Raw genomic sequence first — 22,854 nt, 5'->3', positions numbered from 1 at the left:
CCTCCTATATACATATGTCGCAGAAGGTCACATTAACGCGCGTGATCTAATATCTGCCGATAACCACGAGAGAAAATGAAAGACGGCAAGTCCTTAGTGCACTTAAGTGTGACTGATGCTTCGTCAGTGGAGTTATCTTCCCTGACATTGCATCAATCACACGCAAGTGCATATGGGACTTAACGTGTTTCACTTTTCCTCACTGTATAAACTTTTTTCTTAAGAGAGGCAGCTAACAAGTAGCATGATTTTTGGCTCCTGGACGTACTGCTGCAGGGGAGCGAACATGCAGGAGAGTCGGAACTGCGACAGTTTAATTTCTGTCTCGTCCACGACCAGTCGATCATTCGGACCCAAATTAGAAGAAAATCTACCGAAGAGAAAGACAGGGGTAACGTATCGAATGAATGAAGTTACTCACAGTTTAAATGGGAAGGTCTATGGCTATGACCTCAGTGATACACCTCACCCTCAAGAGAAGAACGAATGCTTACATGAACATTTATTATGGAAGAAAAGTATGAATGGTAACTGGTAAGATGGTCGTCGTTCATAAGGTACGTGTATCCTGTAATAAATATCCCACATCGTCAACCTCGGCAAATCTTCAGGATCAGAAACCTTCCAAGTAAATGTTTTTATGATAATGTGACTTGGTTATCTATTCATTTCCCTAAAATATGCAAAGATTATAACTATTAAGTAAATAAGAAAAAAAAAAACATTATAAAATCTAAGATGCTATCGAGGATTTCCATCTCTTTAACATTTTGGTTGAGGCGAGACTCAATCATTTTTGAAAATCGACGCCTTAAAAAAAAATTTTTTTTCTTCCTCCGTTGCGGTTGAATCCTAACCCTTCCTCACGCTAGGCAACACTAATTGCCTCGGCCGAATGACGAAACGTGTAGTTCTTTTCATCCACTGTTCACGCCGGAGTCGAGGGACTTTCGAATTAGCAATAGCGCAGGCGAGGGGTGGAAATCGCTGACGCGGCTTGAAGAGATTAATTGAATTTCATGTCGCGTCTGATTGAGAACCCGCTGGATAATGTATACAGTTTGCCGCCTGTCGACACCCAGATTGGAAATTTTTGTATGCAGGGAGGATCCATAATGGAATTCGGGGACGTAAATAAGACATTGGGTGCCGTCCTGGGAGCGAGTGTGAGTGAGATGGCGAGGTAATGAGGGGATCGGGGGGGACTCCCTCGTCCATGATGGCACCAGGATTGAAATCAAAGCCTCGTATGTGGACTGACCATTACCTCTTGGAGGAAAGTCGTCAGTCTATTCTTGATTTGGGTGTGACAAGACGGACTCAAAGGCACCGAAGACTCGCTTCCTGTCAATGAGAGCGGTAGGTTCATAAGTGGATTTCTTATGTGTTATGAGGGACTTCCCACTTCTTCCCTCTGCCGCCCCCTAATTCGAGACCTGTGGGAGGGTTTCGTTCGTGTCATGGCGGAAGCTGGCACAGGATTATAAAACCGGCTGTTTTTGTGTTGCAAGCCCGGCCGGCCAGTGACGCCGTTGCCAACCTGGAGGTGAACCTTCCAGCCGGCCCCCTGGGGGTCAGTCAGATGCACCCAAACCTCCCTCTCTGGTCCTTCAGGCTGACTCTGTCACTTCGTCTCGATCTTTTTTTTTTTTCTCCCTCGTTCTGTCAGTCTCCCTCCCTCTCTTGTGTCTCTCCTTCACATCAATTTATTCATTCTTTTCTCTCTTTCTTTTCTTGTCTTTCTTTCCCTATATACTCTTTCTCAGTCCTACTTTACCTTTTCTTTCATCCTTTTTATCTATCTATTATCTCCCTATCTCTCTTCCTCTCCCCATCTCTGGTTTTCAGTCTTAGTCTTTCTCTCCCTCTTGCTCTCCCTCTTTCTCTCTCAGACACCCTAAGCAAATACAAATCGTTGGAGTCCTTGTTACTGTCGCTCATGCCTCAAATAATACAACTATATTGTGCCAACTCCTTAAAGCCTCAGCGGTCAGTAGCGCTAACACCTTCCCCTGTCCAAACAGACAGATGATGGTGACTGTCTGGTTTCTGTACATACTTAAAATCCTCAGTTTACACTGATGCACTCATACTGCTAACAAAGTCCCCACCATGTCAAAACAGACAGAAGACAGAGACTCTGGACTTGGTAAAACGTCTTGTTTTTTTTTTCTGTCAGTGTCACTCAGCATGCTCGAACCAAATGGCCTCGCATGATCTGGAATATAAACACTTTCCTCCTTCCCGAAGACACCCCTCCCCCGGGGCTCGACAGACCCGCATCGTCTGATGATTACCATCATCGAATTTTCTGCCTTCGATCCAGCCATGTCATTTCACCTCCAGTTGACGGCTCTTGTGCTACAATGAGACCAGAGGGATTCCTACGGCGTCTGGAACAATGCTCTGGAGCCACCGAGCCCCCACGTCCTGCCATGAAGCCGAAGAGTCATCCAAAGTCTCTTGTCGTCCTCTTGTTCCCCCCCCCCCAGCCACTGCCCCCCCCTCACCGGGATAAGACCCTCCTCTATTATGTCTTGATCGGCGGGTGTTTGTAGGATGAAGAAGGGACAAATATGGCGGCCATTGTGCCTTGCGCTTACTCACCAGAGGATAACTATATTGTTAGGGGCTGGTGATGCCCCATTTGTACCTGACAGAGGGCGCAATGAATCGGAGACAAACGCTTTTAGAGGGATCTATCCTATCCTCCTACCACCACAGCCACCGAACGGGTTCGAAGCTGACGAGGGTGGTTTTTCATGCAAGACTACGATTTCTAATCTTATTGAGCCCTAGATATCCCCCTGGAGAATGCCACTGACGATGGCGTCCCTGCAAGACTATGACAAGATGCTGGGGGCTGAGGGTAGAGCGCCTGAGGGGTGCAGTTGCGACTCGGGGACACAGGTATTCGAGGTATGGTCGGGTAGCAGGAGTGTGTGGGTGGTTAAGGGATGGCTCGCTGTGACGGTAGGGCTGTGGACCGATTGTTGTCTTGACTCGCGTGTCTCTACCCTTCACAATGCTGCATGACGCGACGATTCTACCGCTGGTGGGCGCTGGTATCCTTGGGTCTCCTCCGCCGCTGCTGCTACTTCTTCTGCCGCTGGTTTTAGCTGTTACTGCTAACCTGCCGTTGCTGGTGGATCATCCGGTGTTACCGTTGATCTCTCCGTTGTCGTTACTGTTAATGGTGGTTCTGCTGTTCTGTTGGCGAACCTTCTGCTGCTGCACCTGTTGTTACTGTTGATCCCTCCGCTAATGCTACTGTTACTGTTGGACCTTTTGCTGCTGCTGCTGTTCCTGTTGCTGCTAGTTCGTCTGTTGCTAATTCTGCCACTAGCTTGAACACCACTGTCTTTACTCCACGAACCCCCCTATGGAATGAGGCGCAGGAGGAGGGATGTGAGACAGGATGGGAAGAACCTAGAGAAAATGGAGTGCTTTAAGTACCTTGGAGTGGACGTAGCAGCGGCAGGAGCGCCACAGGAGCTGAAGAGTGGCAGGGTAGGAGAGGGAGGCTAAGGATCCTGTGGGAGCATTCAGGAGCGTGTGGAAGGAGAGGTCAATGTCTGTTAGGGCAATGATGGGCTGCCATGTTTGAAGGTATAGTAGTCCCGACGGTGATGTATGCACATGTAAGTCCTGAGCCTTGAATACAAAACGAAAGGGAGACGGTGGGCACACTGGGAATGAAATGGGGAGAAACGTTAGTAGCTAGGCATGGAAACCTTCTGGTAAACTTTTGGCAACTAAGGAAGAAAACTTGCCGATAAACGTTTATCAGTAAGGTAAGAGGACATGCCGACAAACGTTTGGTAATAAGAAAAGAAGACTTGCCAATAAACGTATGGCAATAAGGGATATAGACCCGCTAATAAACGTTTGGCAGTAAGGAAGAAAAGATAAGTTCTGGATAAAAGTTTGTCAACAAGATATGGAAACTGGCAGATAGAAGTTTTCATCTAAAAAGAAATGAAAAATATACAATTCCCAAATAGTTTCCGCAATTATGTAAAAAGAAAAATCAATTAGATTTGAGCAGCTACTTTAATGACTCTAAATACCAGTTTTCTTCTATCCATCGGTAATAATTACTCTTTAGACAAAATAATTCAAAGCCAAATCTTTATACGTAAAATTCCAATGATTCATTCAGAAAGCAGCTCTCATTTATTCACAAAACAGACTTAACTGAATTCTGATCCTATGACATACCTTGGCATCTTCAGCTTCGTGAAGTATCAGGTACCATTAAGAAATACGATCCGACTGCTCTTTTCTACAACTGGGGAAAAGGATGCATTCATATGGTCATAGACGACTGTTAACAGAAGCAAATCGATAGACACGAACAATAACAAAATAAATGAGTAATTTTCTTAAGTAATCGGATTTAATTACCTAAATCTCTGATGACGTTTTGCTGCAAAGAGATAGACATGGATTTAAGACACACATAAGCTTCTTTAAGTAAAGATCCGGATTGAATCCTCTATGTTTCTAAGGGTAAGAAGGACTGAAAACCATCACTATTTATAATAAAGTTTTCCTGACGAGACAAGAATCAGAGATTTGAAATTATTTCTAAAGACGCGGATTTAAAATCTGATCTTCATGAAATTTAAAAGGGTTCAGTTACTTCAATGAAAAAAAGAAAAATTCTATCCATCGAGATATACATGAAGGCTGAGATCACCAGCTGATTAGGTAAACAAAGACAGAGAAACAGAGACATTAATAGGCCTTTTCATCACGACCGAGATTTGAAAAAAAAAAAAAGATGTCAATTGAGAGCTAAACAAATGATATAATTGGCCGATTGTTGAACATGACTGGACGAACAGTACACATGACTGGCTCGATACTAAACTGTCAGAATACGAGACCTTACTGCAATGACCTGAGTGAGTGACTGGACAAACTGGTTATAGGAAACACGCCAGTGAATAACTCTAACCATGAACGGATGAGTTCAATGAATGACCAGATAATTTCATCATTCATCTGGATAGATTCAACATCTGACCGACGCAATTCAACATATGACTGATAAATTCAACCTATGGCAGGATAAACTGGACATTTGCTAGGATAAATTCAACACCTGACTGGAGAGAATCGACTTTTAATTGTATAAACACAGGACTTGACTGGAGAGACATGTGACTGGATAAACAGAAAGCTTGACTGCAGACCAAACACCAGTTAGGAATCGACACGTCACAGACTGGATGAACAGAACATATGTGACTGTGTCAGCAAAATACTTTGACGGGATAAACGAAACATGAAACTGGATGAGCTCAATAACTGACTGGATGAGATGATAAACGATAACCAAATGGATGAGATGCGAATTTAACCCTAAACACAAAACTGACAAGATAAACAAACACGTTAAGCTGCATGAGCACAACATTTAAAGAAAAACAACAACAACAAAATACAACAGCCCAGCTTACTGGGCACGAAATGCGTAAACACAACATGATGGCCAAGTCCAGAATTCATCTTTAATCTTATCAAGATTTTCCGGGATAATTCGAAGCGCAGATGACGTGTCCATATGAATTAATCAGGCTCAACCACTTAGAAAAAAAATGGCTCAACCACTTAGAAAAAAAGAAAAGGCTCAACCACTTAGAAAAAAATGGCTCAACCACTTAGAAAAAAGGAAAAGGCTCAACCACTTAGAAAAAAAGAAAAGGCTCAACCACTTAGAAAAAAAAGAAAAGGCTCAACCACTTAGAAAAAAAGAAAAGGCTCAACCACTTAGAAAAAAAAGAAAAGGCTCAACCACTTAGAAAAAAAGAAAAGGCTCAACCACTTAGAAAAAAAGAAAAGGCTCAACCACTTAGAAAAAAAAGAAAAGGCTCAACCACTTAGAAAAAAAGAAAAGGCTCAACCACTTAGAAAAAAAAAGAAAAGGCTCAACCACTTAGAAAAAAAGAAAAGGCTCAACCACTTAGAAAAAAAGAAAAGGCTCAACCACTTAGAAAAAAAGAAAAGGCTCGACCACTTAGAAAAAAAAGAAAAGGCTCAACCACTTAGAAAAAAAACAAAAAGGCTCAACCACTTAGAAAAAAAGGAAAAGGGTCAACCACTTAGAAAAAAAGAAAAGGCTCAACCACTTAGAAAAAAAGAAAAGGCTCAACCACTTAGAAAAAAGAAAAGGCTCAACCACTTAGGAATATCTTGATCACGCGCAAAATTGTGATCCTTTCCAACATATATATATATATATATATATATATATATATATATATATATATATATATATATATATATATATATATATAAGTCCAGTCTCGTAATATTCAATACGCAAGCAGGTGATTGGATCGAATCCCATGATTGGATGAGATAGTCTCTTTTTTGACCAGTGAGATTAATCTGATTGGTTATATGATAGTCCGGGTGGGTAGGTCAACCCGATTGGACGAATCGACCCTATAGGATGGGTCCATCTGATTGTCATGATTCACCTGAATGGATTGGTTAACCTGATAGGATATAATCCTCTGATTGGGTGAATTCACCAGATTGGATGTTACATAAACTTGATAGGACGGCTTCCTCTTAGTATAATGATTCATATATGATATACCGGATCTGATGGACGCTTCTGATTACCTATCCAACTTCATCTGATGAATACGGCTGAGTGGATGAATACAAGACATCAAATTGTATAGGGGATCATTAACATTGAATAAATAAATAAATAAATAGATAAATGAATAAATATCTATATCTATCTATCTATCTATCTATATATCTATATATTTGGTAAACATGTTTACCAAATGGCGTCCTAGCTTCGTCTCTTCGATGTATATCAACTGACTGTTATATTTCTCTCTTGTGTCTCCCCTGATGATGTGATTATTACACGAAAGTGCACATGGGAACTTTTCGTGTTTCATTTTCCCCGTGGACTCATAGGAATATATATATATATATATATATATATATATATATATATATATATATATATATATATATATATATATATATATATATATATATATATATATTTAGAGGATGAGCTTAAGGCTACCATACGAAGGATAAGGCAAATGAGTATGCCTCTGTATTAACACAGTATTAACCAAGTATGGCAGTGATTGGATTATCACGGTAGCCACTGGACTGGGATTGGCATTTAGCCACACAGTATTAGAGGGAAGGACGGAAGCAGCTGGACAACTCTATAAAAGCCACGAGATGGGCAAAAGACCCAGCTGTTTTCAGAGACCTTCTTCACCGGAGACTTAAAAAAAAGAGTCGGGGTTAATCATCCGAATAGTCGGATAAATGGATTTAGTGCTCAGGACAAGAGCAAGCACAAAAGTCCCCATAACAACGGCATTCAGTATCGCTACCATCCGGATAAGCCAGCATTATCAGTGTCCGGATAAAGAAGTCAGCATTGACGGTATTCTCCTAACGACGTCGGAGCCTCGCATACCGAAATCAGGGCCGGAATATACCCACCCCGTATCCGGATTAACGAGAATATGGACCGAAGAATAAAACACCGGTCTTGAGACACAGGGGGAGTCCGGATAAGCGAGGCGGCCGGTAAGGGGGATTCAACCGACTCTGGCGGACTAATATCATCCCGTCCTAATATTCAATTAATGTGGTGTTCCACATGTAGGGGGCGTCTTGCTGGTTACGACCCACTTAAGACCCAAACATTGGCCCTTACGTCGCCGGGGCGGAAGGCCGGTTCTCGCACGTCGGCCAGGGAGAGGCGACGGTTGACCCGTGGATACGTAACCTCGGCCGTGGCGAGGGGCGAGGGAGGGTCGATAATGGCGTGCGGCGGGCGAGCGGCGAGTCATGACGCTATCAGACTGGTAATGGATTTATACATTTCAGTGGCTGTTTCTGGTGCGGTCATTAGGTAGTGGTGGACGGCTGGGCTGGCTCGTACACACGCTGCTGTTCCTCCTGCTGCTGCTGGTGTGACGCTGGGGTGGTGGAGCGGGCCTGTTGCTGTAACGGTTCTGCTGCAGCAGCAAGAGGAAGATGGTTCGTGCTGTTGTTGGGGCGACGGTCTGCTGCTGCAACGCACTGCTGCTGTTGCTGCTGTGACGGTCTGCTGCTGCTGCAACGCACTGCTGCTGTGACGGTCTTCTACAGCTGCTGTGACGGTCTTCTACAGCTGCTGTTACGGTCTGTTACTGTTGCTGCTGTGGCGGACTGCTACTGCTGCTGTGACTGTCTGCTGCTACGACGCATTGCTGCTGCTGCTGCTGCTGTGACGGTCTGCTGCTGTGACGGACTGCTGCTGTTGTGACGGTATGCTGCTGCGACGCACTTCTGCTGTTGCTGCTGTGACGGCCTGCTGCCTATGCGACACGCTTCTGCAGCTGCTGTTACGGTCTATTACTGTTGCTGCTGTGACGGTCTGCTGCTGTTACGGCTGTAAAGGTGTACTGCTGCTGTGATGATCTGTAGCTGCGACATTCTTCTACAACTGCTGCGACGTTCTGCTGCTGTGGTGGTATGCTGTTACTCCTGCAGCCGTTTGCTGCGACGCTCCACCACTCCTGCTGTTCCTTGGGTGCTGTTAAGACGGTTCTCTGCTGCTGTAGGTCGGCTGTGCCACGCGTCCGCGGACCTGGTGCTTAATAGATTCCCGCGGTGAAGACCCCGATCTTAAAACACCGACGAGGAACCTGAAGGAGGAGGAACCACCTCCCCGTTTTTTTTTTTCTTTCTTCTTTTTAATTCCTCCTCTTGGTTCTCCTTGTGACGGGCGGCTAGAGCATTCCTGGTGCCTTAATCTGGTGTGGTGCCCTGTGGCGCTGGCACTCACGATGAAAATAATGATGATGATTAGATGATGATGATGAGCAGCTCCGTTCTAATGGGGAGGGAGGGAGGGAGGGAGGCAGGGCAAGGCGACAAAGGGAAGAGGAGGGTGGTATGGTGGGTGCAGTCATCAAGGTGGTGATGGGGCGGGGGGGAGTTCACGGGGATGAGACGGAATCCTCAGTCCTGACGAAGGTGAGCCAGTTTTCGCTTGGGAGACTATTATTAAATTATCCTTCCCTTGATGAGGTCTCCCTTCAATACACCATGCAGCATTGATCGTGGGTGGTGGAACTATTCCACTCTGGGCGGCGCACGGGGCTCCCTCTCCCCAGCGGGGAGGGGGTTTAAGGGCGAATTTCCCTCTCCCTCGAACGGCCGGGTTTACGCTCCTCTGCCCCTGACGTGATTGCGAACAATTATCACACTATCCATCACACACCAAGCAGTGGACCACACACAGAGCTGGGCGACCCGACCGACCCTCCCTCACTCACTCACTCCCTCCCTCTCGCTCTCTCTCTCTCCCGACCCTGGGCCTGGGCCCCGACCACTACCACCACCCAACCCTCCACCCTCGAGACCAGCCAGCCGACCAGGAGTAGTAGCAGCAGCAGCGGCAGCCGGAGCAGGGCCCCGACTTAGGCGAGGCCAGGGACACACAGAGGGACAGACCCCAGACATCCATCCATCTACCTACGCCCGCTGCCCTAGAGATAAGGCCTGTGACAACGGCGTGATCACCCACTCCCACCACCTACAGGAGGGAGCAGGCGGACGCTGGGGGAAGACTTAACGCCTCTGGCTCGACACTAAGATGAAAACTGTACGAAGACCCCGAGTTAAAGGGGAATGCAGACGCCGGGTGGATCATCATTAAGGAATTAATGACTTACTTTAGCGATGCTTCGTCATAAGACTCGCATTTTGGTGTTCGGGATTTAAGACGAACCTCCGAGACTCCCTCCCCTGCACAGGGATGGGCAAGAGGATAGGTTGCAGATGCTTTCGTTGATGTTGGCAGTTTGTGTCTCTCTCTTGTGGCAATGTCGATTTTCTTCTTGGTGATCGAATACTAAAGCCTAGCAGTAATTTGGCAAAATTGCCACACCTCTACAACAAGAGAGGACGTTTTTGCATAAATATCCTGTGTATCAACACGACAGGACAGAGGAAACCTCTGGTTACGTTTGTTTGATTTAGTGTGGACTGGGACGACAGATATGAACCTCAGCATCTGAGTATCAATGTTAGTGAATGGTATACTGAGGGAGGGCCTGATGCAGCTCTGCCACCTTAGATGTTTTTTTTTTTCCAAAGACTGGCACCAGAGTGTCTCGAAGTTGTGGACTAACGAAGAAAAAAAAAAAAAGAAGGGAAATTCAAGAAGGGGAAGAAAATAAGAGAGGAACAAAAGCAAGAGTCACCTTAAAATGATGATATTTACCCACCATTTTCCCACCACAGGTGGGCAGGAATTCCTCTCCTGGTGAGTGAGGAAGAGAAGGGGACAGCGAGACTAGACCCTGAATGACGCTGCTGGTTCGTCCAGAACACACACACACACACACACACACACACACACACACACACACACACACACACACCAATTCGACCCAAAACTTTCCCTCCCCCAATCAACAGACACCAGCATAACGATATCAAAAGCATCGAACCCAGAGCAAGCGAACTCCAGGGCTAACGTGTTAACCACCTCACCAACGGTAGCGGCCTCCTGAACCGAATTACACTTCAGAGGACATTTGCATATTCAAAATTTCCCATTCAAACGCAACCAATATTCCGAAAGGCAAGAGAGGCTAATAGAGACGGCAGGAGTGAAGTTCGTATTAGTTGCAAACTTCGAGGACGGTGGGTGAACTGCGCCTGTACTTACCTTCCTGTGCGCTGGGAGGGTGTGGGGGTCGTGGCAAGGTCCGCGCTTCTGTGTTCCAGAACCTGGGAGACGAGAGAGAGAAAAAGGGTACTTTGAGACTCATCTGTGTGGCCATTTATGTACACCGTTCATAGCTCTACCTTAAGAGCTTAAGGAAGGAAGGAAGGTAACAAGATAGATATACAATCAAGAAAATTAGACCTTCATTCATATTTCTATCTTCTTTTCTAGCTTGTTTATTGTCTAAGTTTTGAAAGATGGAATGGAAGCTATTACAAAAACCCTACTGTTACTAACTGTCAGAATGAGAGATCTATACATTTGAAGCATACTACATACTCCCTGGATTCCAGTCTCTAACGTATAATAAACGATAAGGGATTAAATCATTTACTTCAGCACTTCTGTAGAATCTATTCTATCCTGTTGTGGAAAATATAAAGAGTCTTTCACTTTAAAACAGTGAGTCAGAGGCAGATCCGTGGAAAGAGTCGCAATGTTGAGTAAATGCAACATCCACACTTATCTATGGATCCTCAACTCTCTATCTTTCAATCCTCAACTCTTATCTCATGATCCTCAAATGTTAGCCGGTGATCCTCAACTTTTATCTGGCGATCCTCAACTCTCGCCTCCACAGCTTTCAACCCTTCTTCCATTCACTTTGATCCCCTTCGGGAACGACCACCTCTGTTACGGTGCAAGACGACATCAAACCATTCACGTGCGACGTCTGTCACTCCACCCGCCCTTCGACCGTCGAGGATGACGTAAATGCTTGGAGGACGGCAGGCGCTGAGGTCGTAAAACTCCGACGCAGGCAAGATCCCAGATGATGCTGACCAGTCCAGAGAGTAAGCTGAGCGCAGCGTCAAGCAAGCAAGCAAGCAAAGACGAAGTCACATTTCCTCTTGCCAATTCCGTCGGTGTCAAACCACCTAACCCCGTCCACCATCACCTACGAAAATATTGCTACACTGAACGCTGTATGGTGTGTGTGTGTGTGTGTGTGTGTGTGTGTGTCTTAATACACGAATAACTCAATGAAGAAAACGGTCAAATGTGACCATGATGCACGATTCCTGTTGATCCGAACGAGATCGGTCAAATAGTCGCATGGTATCGATCAAAATGATGTCTCGCGTTACATAGGGTCAATATGTGCGTCTTCGAAGGTCGTATGTACACACAAGGGCGCAGCGGGCACCTCCTGACGGGGGGGAAGACGCCCTTGGCAGCGCCATGGGCTGTCCACAAGGCAGCTCAATATGAGGGAAAACACACAACACACACACACACACACACACACACACACACACACACACACACACACACACGAGCACACACACACACACAGAGAGAGAGAGAGAGAGAGAGAGAGAGAGAGAGAGAGAGAGAGAGAGAGAGAGAGAGAGAGAGAGAGAAGAAAGAGAGAGAGAGACTCATGACAGGTGTCCTTGAGTTATATGATAATGATAATAATAATGATAATAATAATAATAATAATAATAATAAAAATAATAATAATAATAATAATGTTAATAATATCTGAAGTAATGACATGTTGCTGCCTGGACCATATTTTCCTTTCCTCCAGCATTAGTTCACTTACAAAAAGTTTTGTTCACGTTTTACTAACAAAGTTTCTCTCCCTCGTCATGCAAAAGTCACATACAACTACTATAACTTACAACTACTTCCACAAATGCAACAGACACAACTTTATTACTACTACTACTACTACTGCTTCTGGTGTTGCCACTACCACTAATGGTACTACTACTACTACTACTACTACCATTACTACCATTACTACTACTACTACTACCATTACTACCACCACCACTCCTATAACCACCACCATAACTACTACAACAACTACTACAACACTAATACCTCTATTACCACTTCTACTACTACCCCTTCCACCATCACTATTACTACTACTACTACATTTTTGATGAAGACTGTCATCCACATCAAAATCACTGGTCATATCAGAACCCTAACTACATATTCTGGGTTGCAGACGATTAGTTTCTGTAATACCATTCACATACACAACCACACTCGTCTATCATTATCCTCCCTCCTTTATCTTAATTATCCTTACTTTTGGGGAATCTCTTATGCCTCATTAGGAGGTTATCAGCGAACATATCTGGTGCCACAGCCTTATCTCACGGTATCCACGTCAGGTTCTGCCTACGGAGACGCTAATTATGGAATTACCATACGGTCGGGGCTATGGCGAGGCAGGTCAAGTGTCAAGGTCGTCTGTTTACATCCTTCTCTCTCTCTCAGGGTTTCATGTATTTTTACATATCAATACGGTAACATTCAGATATTTGATGTGATGTAATATTCATCATCTTGCCAAAGAGGGTGGATATGTTGGTAATCAAATGTTTGAGGGCAATATGTGGTGCTACAGTAAATACTGATAGGGTGAGAAAGAGGTGTGGTAGTAAGAGGAGTGTGGGTGAGAGAGGTTAAGAACGTGTGCTGAAATGGTTTGGACATATGGGGAGGATGAGTGAGGAGAGGTTGATAAAGAAGATGTACGTGTCAGACGAGGAGTGAAGACAAAGACTGAGTAAGACCGAGGACAAGACGGGAGGACGGAGTGGAAGATGCTTTGGACAACTGGGAGCCTAAGCAGGCAGGAGGGTGCGAGGCGCACATGGGAGAGAACGATTTGCTGCGATGTGGTGTATCAGGGGACGTGCTATCAGCGGCTATGCCAGGGCATATAAAACGGCCATGGAAAACCACGGAGTGGCCTGTGACATTTGGCTGTGGCGTCCATGCATTATACATGCCAAATAAGCAAACAATCCCGGTTTTCGTCTGTTCCTAGCGCTACCTCGCTGACGTGGGAAACAGCAAAGCTGGAAAAAAAGAATTATATATATATATATATATATGCACACCACTTCTGTAAAATCTAACAGCAAGTCTCCGACGTGGCTGAGTATATCCACACGGCAGGTCATACTAATATACTCGTTGCTCGAGACAGGAGCTTCGGCGTTCGGTTATTAACAGCCGCTGTGGGGTCCTGCGGAGGAGTAGATCCGGTTACTTCACCGGCCAACCTATCATACCCCGTCGCCGGTATCATACGTAGGTTTAACTAAGCAAAACATGCACAAAGGTATATTTCAAGCGAGTGGGGGTCTAATCATCATCGAATATACTGTCTATGAAATGAATGAAAAGAGAATGTCGGTGATGTTCGATTAAGCGAGACTCTTCAAAATGTTTTTCTCTTAAGGCTCGAAATAATGTAATATGTTTGTTATACGTGGTTTTCTTGGGTTTATTAGAATGCCTTGGTGCAGTATTAACTTGGATTAAACTCATCCGACACATCTAAAAGAATTTAAGCAATCTAATGTATTCCAAAAGTTCCCCCTGTGGTTTCCATTACAATAAGAAATTCGCTCTTGACTTATGAAACGAACGTAAATTACTGGAACGCGTTCCATGGCGAATTATTTACGAATCCAGATGCTGTTTTTAATGTGCGACACGCCTATAATGTATTATTATAGTTATTAATATGGTATAACTGGTTCTCCGATTCGCAGATTATATTTGATGTTGCATAATAGCCGGCAACAACGTCTGTGTGTGTGTGTTGTGTGTATTTTTGCGTTATGACCGTCGGGCCAGAAGGTAGCGGAAGGCCATACATCACTGTAGGAAATGTGTCGTTACGAGACACTGTTATTTCGGTGGCGTCAAATTACCGTGACGATAATATCCTTTTTAAATTCATGACAAGGACTTCAGCTGCCGCTCCTGTAGGAGGGAGGAAATCAGGAAGAAAATTGGAGATGCGTTAGATTTTTCCCCGCATTTACGGAGGTTGGCAGCAGGCTCGGGCCGCGCATGCGTGACGCCAGCCAATCAACGACGGCCTTACTTCACACCTGGGCTACGGGGAGCCAATTACAGACGCTAATCAATATTTTTGCACGTATGGCTGGGTCGCTTATTGAACGGTGTGAAGTTTACCGTTCTCGCTACGTAGCGGCTTTTACACTCGCTTGTTGACACACATATTTCCAGCATTTGTAGAGCCTACGGAGGGAGTTCTACATCCAGACGACGCTGTGATGCACCCAAACTTTCCAGTTTCCAGTCTCAAACGCATAGTCCTGTACCTCCAGTTCATATACAGGTAACCGTCATCTGCGAAATGGGATATATCGACCGCAAGTTCTATAAGGGAAGGAATTCACTGTATTAAGTATTGTATCGGATGAAAGCACTATGGATGACAAATAACACAAGAGAATGATGGAAAAAACAGAAGAAAGATTATATTTAAGTAGCGAGGGATCTGAGAGTGTGTATATTCTCCAACAACATCCATAAATGGTCCCTCTACCTTTCCTTTATGAATAAGAGAAAACAATTATCAACTATATATCGTTCTTCGCTGAATGCACCGCGTCCTCTGTCATCCATATTGGAAACTGAAAATGGAGAGCCTATTCTGAACAGAAATATGTTCCCCACTAACTCCCAGGCCACCATCTTCAATACTAGGATCATTTACAACAACCACAACACCTACAACACCTGTCAACCACAACTATCATTTACAACACCCAGAACAACCATAACTATAGCACCTGCGACCCCCAGGACAACCATAACAATGACACCATTTACAACCCCCATCCTAACAATAACAACCACACCAGCTACAACACCCGAGCCATTCATAAGCATTCAGGATAACAACAAAAATGAACAGATACGAAGCTAGCCACACGATTCGGCCCACCCACAACATCCAGGACACACCCACAACATCTAGGCACACCCACAACAACCAAATCTACCCCTCAACAACCAAGCACACCCCTTCAACACCCAAACACACACCCCGGGAACATACACAACACCCCACAAGACCCAAGCACATTCATAACAACCCACTTCAACCTGACTGGGTACCTAGCACACCCACAACTTCCACTGCGTTCACAACACATGCACAAGACATACGGTTTAAGCTGTGATCTTGCACTGACCTTGTAGCATGAATGTATTACGTAACCCGAAGCATTCACAGAGGAAGCTGCCCAAAGGAACCAAGTCAGTCTCGTTTTGCCTCAAACACGCTGAATTCCAGACCCTGAGTAAATACAATGCTGGAAAGGGAGGAGACCCTACTGGACATGCTGATGGCCTTATATGTTGAGGATTATATGTATATTCATCATGGATGACTGACTTTCTTCCCGAGCGGAGTCTCAATATATACATCATGGCAGAGACAGATGGGACAAACGTCTTCAAAGGTTCCATGTTCATTTCCCACACGTCTTGAGGACCAGCCTTATCAAGACTTACGTAGGTTCACTGAGGATGACGGTGGTTCCACGACGCTTCCGGCAATAAAACCAAACGGAATCTCTGGAGAATTTTCTCTTTCGCCATGAGTTAAAAGTTATCTTTGGCGAGTCTATATTATCATCAACTGAAAAAAAAAGAAGTCTCGTTGAGGAACCAAATGCCCAAGGAGGAGGAGTCCATCATTTCTCTGCCTCTGATTGGAGCGCAGCCTTATAGCCAAGGAGGTCAGTAAAAGGGGCTGCTGGTGGGTAATATAACTAAAAAAAGAAAAGAAATATATATATTCTGGGAGGTGGACCAACTGCCTGCTTCATAGATCCTTGCTGAACACATCGATTGACAGATGTATAAATGGATACGTATAGTGGTATATGTAAGTGATTAGGTGGCCTCCAACAGATAGAGAGATTTGGCACAGAGGAGAGACAGAGAGTTACACATTTAGACAGAGGTAAGTATATATAAACAACCTACAACCATATTTCAGTAATTTCAAAATGTGTCAAAATGAATTTCACAACACGTAAACTACAGAAGCTGTTCGTTCATAATCACCAGGTATGTTGTGATACCTACCAAGATGAAGCTGCTGTATAAAGGCCGAGGACGAAAATGGGACATTTTACCCCTCCTCGAACTCAAGTTAAGCCGCCTATCTAAACATACGATGTGTTTGGATTAGAGGCAAAAGACGAAGAAGGAAAAGAGAGAGAGAGAAAAAAAAGGAAAAAGCCCCATTGAGATCATGAGGTGGCGTGCACGGGCTCAAGAGAGTTGTGCTATAAACACTCATCACTGCCAAAGAGGGAACCACAGCTTCGCTTTGACCTGTCAGCCCGAGATTGCACTCGTACTTAATGTGTCTTTCTTACTGATTTTCAATTTCAGGGAGCGAACTCCAGCGAGGGAGGATAACTGTTTCCAATGATATGGAGAAAGGGAGGAGGGGGGGGGGGGGGGGGGGAGAGAGAAGAATATCATTGTATTTTGGACTAAACCTCATGATCTAATGAGTGTGGGATATCGTGTTCATTTCAATGCAAGAGAGAGAGAGAGAGAGAAATACTCATGAGAATATATACATATGTATATTCTCTATACAGGGAGGGAGGATATAAAATATGCGCTCAATTTCAGAACGGCAGTAATATTCGCTCTCCTTTTTTTTCCTCCCCCTTCCTCTTCTTCTCATCTTTGGATGTGATAGGAAACATATTTCCTCGGCACCCGATCCACAATAGCTGGCTGCTCCCTCTCCCTCTCCCTCACCCCCGAAGGGAAAGACATTTCTCATGCTCCTCTGACGCTACATATCTGATCCAGTCTGAGAATCTTCCACACCACCCTCCCCCTCCTTCGTATGTTCGGTGGTGGCTGCCGCTCCAGGGGCGCGCATTCGCCAGAGTCTGTGGGCCGGATCCCCCATCTCTGCCGCCACCACTCAACGCCATTGTTGGCCCATGTCACCCCTTCGGCGGCGCTCGGCCAGTATTGAGTCCTGATGGGTGTATTGTGTGGTGATGTATCTGGGCCATTATGTTCTCAACACCCGCCCCTTGATTCGCACCTGCTATAGGAGGAGGAGGAGGAGGAGAAGGAGGAGGAGGAGGAGGAGGGGATTTGTTCGAAGACGTGAGTAAACAAGATCTAGATTTAAAGACGGTGTTCCCTTTTCGTTGTTTCTTGCGAGACTTTCCGTTCTTTCGTTATAAGGCTCTCGTGGCTTCGCATGAAAGCTGCGGACGTATCAGTGTCGTTGTGGTTTTTGTTCATCACTGTTCTTCAGATGATGAACAGAATATAACCGTCATAACAAACACTCTGGGGATAATTCAGGTGGAATCTTTGGACATTTCAAATATCTTCTCGCATGGTCAGACGGGCTCCCAATACAGCAATGATAACTGGATACAGTATAGAGTATATACAGCGATGCTTCGTCTCGCAGTAACATGTTCTTCGCTGCAACAAATGCCTGATAAGATTGGTCAATCATAATGGCTCTGAGCCCCATCGACTACCGGGGATTAATCATCGAGGCCGTCAACGTCAAGGTGTAACCAGCGATTCGAGTAATTATGAACACCTTCCTCATGTGTTCAAGACAATGCTAAGACCATTACACACTCCCGCTGCAAGGGTGATCCTCGCTTGCTCGCGTGTGGTCGTTCGCTTGATGATGTCTCTATGTAATTACAGATGACGTTCAAAAGGTTCATATATTCCATTAGTATCTTCGTGAACTGTGTTGGTATGTTTCCCATGTTCTGTGGATATGATGCATCCGGATGTGGTCTCTTATGTTGTGAGGAAAGAGTCGAGTCCTCCATGTTGTGAGGTATGATGTGTTCTCCACGTTATGAGGGCGAGATGTGCCACCCATGAGGGCATGATGTATCATGGGGTAAGACTGAAGAAATGACTCGAGAGAGATGGGACTTTTCGGTCTTCACGCAACAATAAAATGGCAGGAGAAATATTGATGTCAGATAGCATCAGATGATAAGATAAAAACAGGGACGATGAAAACACAATAACAAGTAAATAAAACATCATAAATGTACGGTACATGACTAAAAAAAAAAAAAAAAAAAAAAAAAAAAAAACGCTCTTCTCGCAGAGAAACGAGTTTGGCTGCGAAATTACAATGATATTCCACGAAAATATAATTATCTATCTTTCCCTACCAGCAGCCGACACTGGGAATTTCCTGTGCGACACATGTATACCAGGGAAACAAATAGCCATACTTCCTCTCTTCCACGCATCGTTTTCCTCTGATTTCATGCCTAGTTACATTACCTGACACTTTCGGCCACACCTTACGTGATGGCACGGAAGATACAATTGATCATTTGCAGAAAGAAAAAAAAGATAAATAAATACGATTCCCTAAAAGAAAATACGATTCCCTATGAGGCAATGTAAAAGAATGGGATACCTTTTTTTTTTTTCTTTATTCTCCCAGGTGTTCGACGCGATTTCTGATAACACTCATTATATTTTTGGAAGGTTTTGAGTATCACCTTTATAATTTGACGGTCAGGTAAATTGTTGGTTACTGCCCTGGGCTTTTCTTGGTCACCTACTGGGCAAAACAGCCCATGGGATGGTACGCAACTCCGAAGAAAACAGCAAGAGAAGTGGTTTACTCTTCATTTGTGTCTTCAGTAAGAGTCCTGTTCAGAGAACAGCTCTATGAACCTCAATCAGATCTCAAAGAATCTGTACAGAAAACGAAGGTAGAGCATACTGGACAAGAGCTTCGAGTTCTACGTATACTAAACATTTAGGTCAAGCTGATTCTTCTGGCTACAATTCTCTACTAGGGTCGACTGAGACACCTTGTGGTGTTAGACGGAGTTTAGTCTTGGGAGTGACTGAAGACTATGTCCCTCTTGTGATACTGTAAGCTTCTGTGTTCAGAATGGACAAAGGAAAATTATTCAAGTACCGAGAACCGCAATTTATAACAGAAACTAAAAACCCGTCCAAAGAGGTTAGGTCCCTCCAAGTCTCCCTGTGGGGGTCATCCAAACTCATCCTCTCTCGACTGAATTCACGTCTGTATTCCTCAATAACAAACGCTTCTGGAGACATGTAAAACAAAAGACAAAACTAAGTGTGCCATCATCATATTCAAGCGCATCTCCTCGTAAATCTTCCTCAACTTCTATAGTTAGAGAGATTTGCAAGAAGATATCTCTTAAGATTTTTTATAGGTAATTCAAAGAAACACCAAAATATAACTGTGATATGAACCCCTCATCATCATATCATCGATAATAGGCAAATTCAGAGGGACTTTGGAATTTATGATATTTCTTCTCTTCGTTTTGGATCGCAAATCTGTCTTCCACATCTTTCAAGAAATTTTTTTGGTTCAGGGGACCCTGGCTGTCAGATCTCCCTGTTAACAAAGAAAATGATCCAGAACAAATATCTAAACTCGAGAGAATTTACACACACACACGCACGAAGGAAGTGTATATATATATATATATATATATATATATATATATATATATATATATATATATATATATATATATATATATATATTATCCCTGGGGATAGGGGATTAAGAATACTTCCCACGTATTCCCTGCGTGTCGTAGAAGGCGACTAAAAGGGGAGGGAGCAGGGGGCTTGAAATCCTCCCCTCTCGTTTTTTTTAATATTCCAAAAGAAGGAATAGAGGGGGCCAGGTGAGGATATTCCAAAAAAGGCCCAGTCCTCTGTTCTTAACGCTACCTCGCTGACGCGGGAAATGGCGAATAGTTTAAAAGAAAAGAAAAGATATATATATATATATATATATATATATATATATATATATATATATATATATATATATATATATATATATATATACTTTCCCTTAACCTAGATGACACTGATAGACACGTAGTGATCAGATAAAACCACGCTAACATCTCTCTCAATTTGTACAAAGTAGACATATCATCTTTATCTCTTATCAATCTTGTAAGATAAACGTCTTGCATTACACGCTAGCTAGTATCAGCACCACCATGGAATCATTTCAGATTGACTCGTTCCACGGATAACTGTGATGGGTATCAAATTCCTTATCATGATTACATATCATGAATAATAAGATACCTGACATACATACACACACACATACGTACGTATGTATATTACATAAAGGTTTAACCCTGGTCTTATGAGCGCTTGTGGTTCATATATTCAACCCTCAGAGGTAAACTCCTGCCCCTACGTTCTTCGATCACAGAGATTATGACCCACAAATTACATTACTTAAGGGGAAAAAATATGGTATTTAAATCAGTAAAGAGTTATAAAGGAGAAATTTATTTCTCTACTACAATAAACGACTGTGGGTTATATGAGAAGTGCATGGGATTATCTTCATGATAATTCATCTAATGAAAGGTATATATATATATATATATATATATATATATATATATATATATATATATATATATATATATATATATATATAGAGAGAGAGAGAGAGAGAGAGAGAGAGAGTGTGTCTATATTGTCCAAATACCACATGGCATCCTTTGTTTACATCAATCAGCTGTTCTTAGCAACAGATCCGGATCAGCCAAGACGATCTCTCATCTGACAATCAGATTATGAACCCTCCTATTCAAATATCACGTTGGCGACAGCTATGAAAAATATCTTGAGAAGTCTGCTTGAAAAAATTGATTCATATACGTTTCTAGTTGAGAGACGCGAAATATATAGAAGCAATATCCTAATCCAAATAACAGGAAAATGCATAGATATACCTCTGCGTGTTTTGGTAGCGGGCGTGTATGTAAATGAACAGACTGTTGTGGTAAGGGAGAAAATGGGAGACCCATGGGAGGGAGTGGGAGTATGGGGAGAGAATGGGAAGTGGAGTGGGGTTTCATCTCCCCCCCACCCCCACCCCCAGGACAGTTAATAACGGCACTTTTCGTTCTATATGATTCAATTCGAAATTAATTCAGTGTCGGGTTTCGAGGGCCTCCAACAGCCGTGTGATTAACTTTCATTAAATTTGTTGTCAGCGCTGCTGTGATGGGTGGGTGGGGAGGAGGGGGGGGGAGGGGTCAAGTGAGGGGAGGGTATACATGTATGTGAGAGAGAGAGAGAGAGAGAGAGAGAGAGAGAGAGAGAGAGAGAGAGAGAGAGAGAGAGAGAGAGAGAGAGAGAGAGAGAGAGAGAGAGAGAGGGGAGGGGGGCGGCGGATGATGTAAAGATCAAGGGAGTAGAGAGAGAGAAAGAGAGAGAGAGAGAGAGGGAAGGTGAGAGGTATGAGTAAAAAGGACGCCGTCGAGGGTGAGTTAGGGAGGACTGGCATCGTCTCCCTCCTCAGGGAGGTAACGTAACACACCAGTAAAGTGGTGGTTCGGTGAGGGAGTATGGTGAGATCTGAGGAGGAGCTGATGAGTAGGCTACCACCCACTTCCCTACAGCTCTTCATCATCTTTCTCATTTACGTATCTATTGTGGCTGAGACGACATGAGCAACTGAATACCCTAATCATGGCCACCTCGTATACGATATATACATGTGTGTGTGTGTGTGTGTGTGTGTGTGTGTGTGTGTGTGTGTGTGTGTGTGTGTGTGTGATCCATCTTAAACCATGTACCCATTTATCCAGTCTCGAGGGGAGGATGAACACAGCTGGGTCGGTTGAGGGCCCAGCTTCCGAGTCCAGGACTCGACCCCGAGGCTGGCCAGTGTGTGACTTATGGTCAGCAACAATAACCAGTTAAGTAATCCATTGCTTACTTATGTACTTACTTACACTTACCAAATCTTTCATTTCATATCAGTTTTTTTCACTCAAGTGTTCTCCCTTTACCCATACTTTTGCTGTTAAGTGACTCAAACACTATGAAGTCTTTCCACTCTCCCCAGTTCTGTAAGAATTCGCCTCTCCCCACCATTGATTTTCACCCCACATCCATCATGCTTCGTTTCTCCCTATCTCTATAGGGTTTCACCTCTCCCCACCTCCTTTAGAAAACTTCGCTTCTCCGCACCGTTTTTCTCTTTCACCCTCATCGTCATAAGGCCTAACCTCTCCCCATCAATGTTTTCACCCCACCTGCCTGGCTATATTTCTCCCTACCCTCGTCTACACCCATAGTGTTACAGTGCTCCACCTCCCCCTACCCTTGTTTTCATCCTTATCTCATAAATCTTCACCTCTCGCTAGCTCCTTGTTCCTCACAATGTCTCCTCACTCAGTCAT

General features: G+C 44.1%; 1 long non-coding RNA gene across 1 annotated transcript in view; it reads right to left on the bottom strand.

Annotated features, from left to right (window-relative positions):
* Positions 1–22,854, bottom strand: part of LOC139753604 (uncharacterized) — a 108,481-nt gene that overhangs the window by 25,177 nt on the left and 60,450 nt on the right. The window contains exon 3 of the long non-coding RNA XR_011713734.1: positions 10,730–10,791. This is a non-coding gene — a long non-coding RNA (uncharacterized lncRNA). The remainder of the gene's footprint in view (positions 1–10,729; positions 10,792–22,854) is intronic.

Source organism: Panulirus ornatus, chromosome 15, assembly GCF_036320965.1.
Source record: "Panulirus ornatus isolate Po-2019 chromosome 15, ASM3632096v1, whole genome shotgun sequence".
In the NCBI taxonomy this organism is placed as follows: Eukaryota; Metazoa; Arthropoda; class Malacostraca; order Decapoda; family Palinuridae; genus Panulirus; species Panulirus ornatus.
This window is presented reverse-complemented; position numbering and strand designations above follow the sequence as displayed.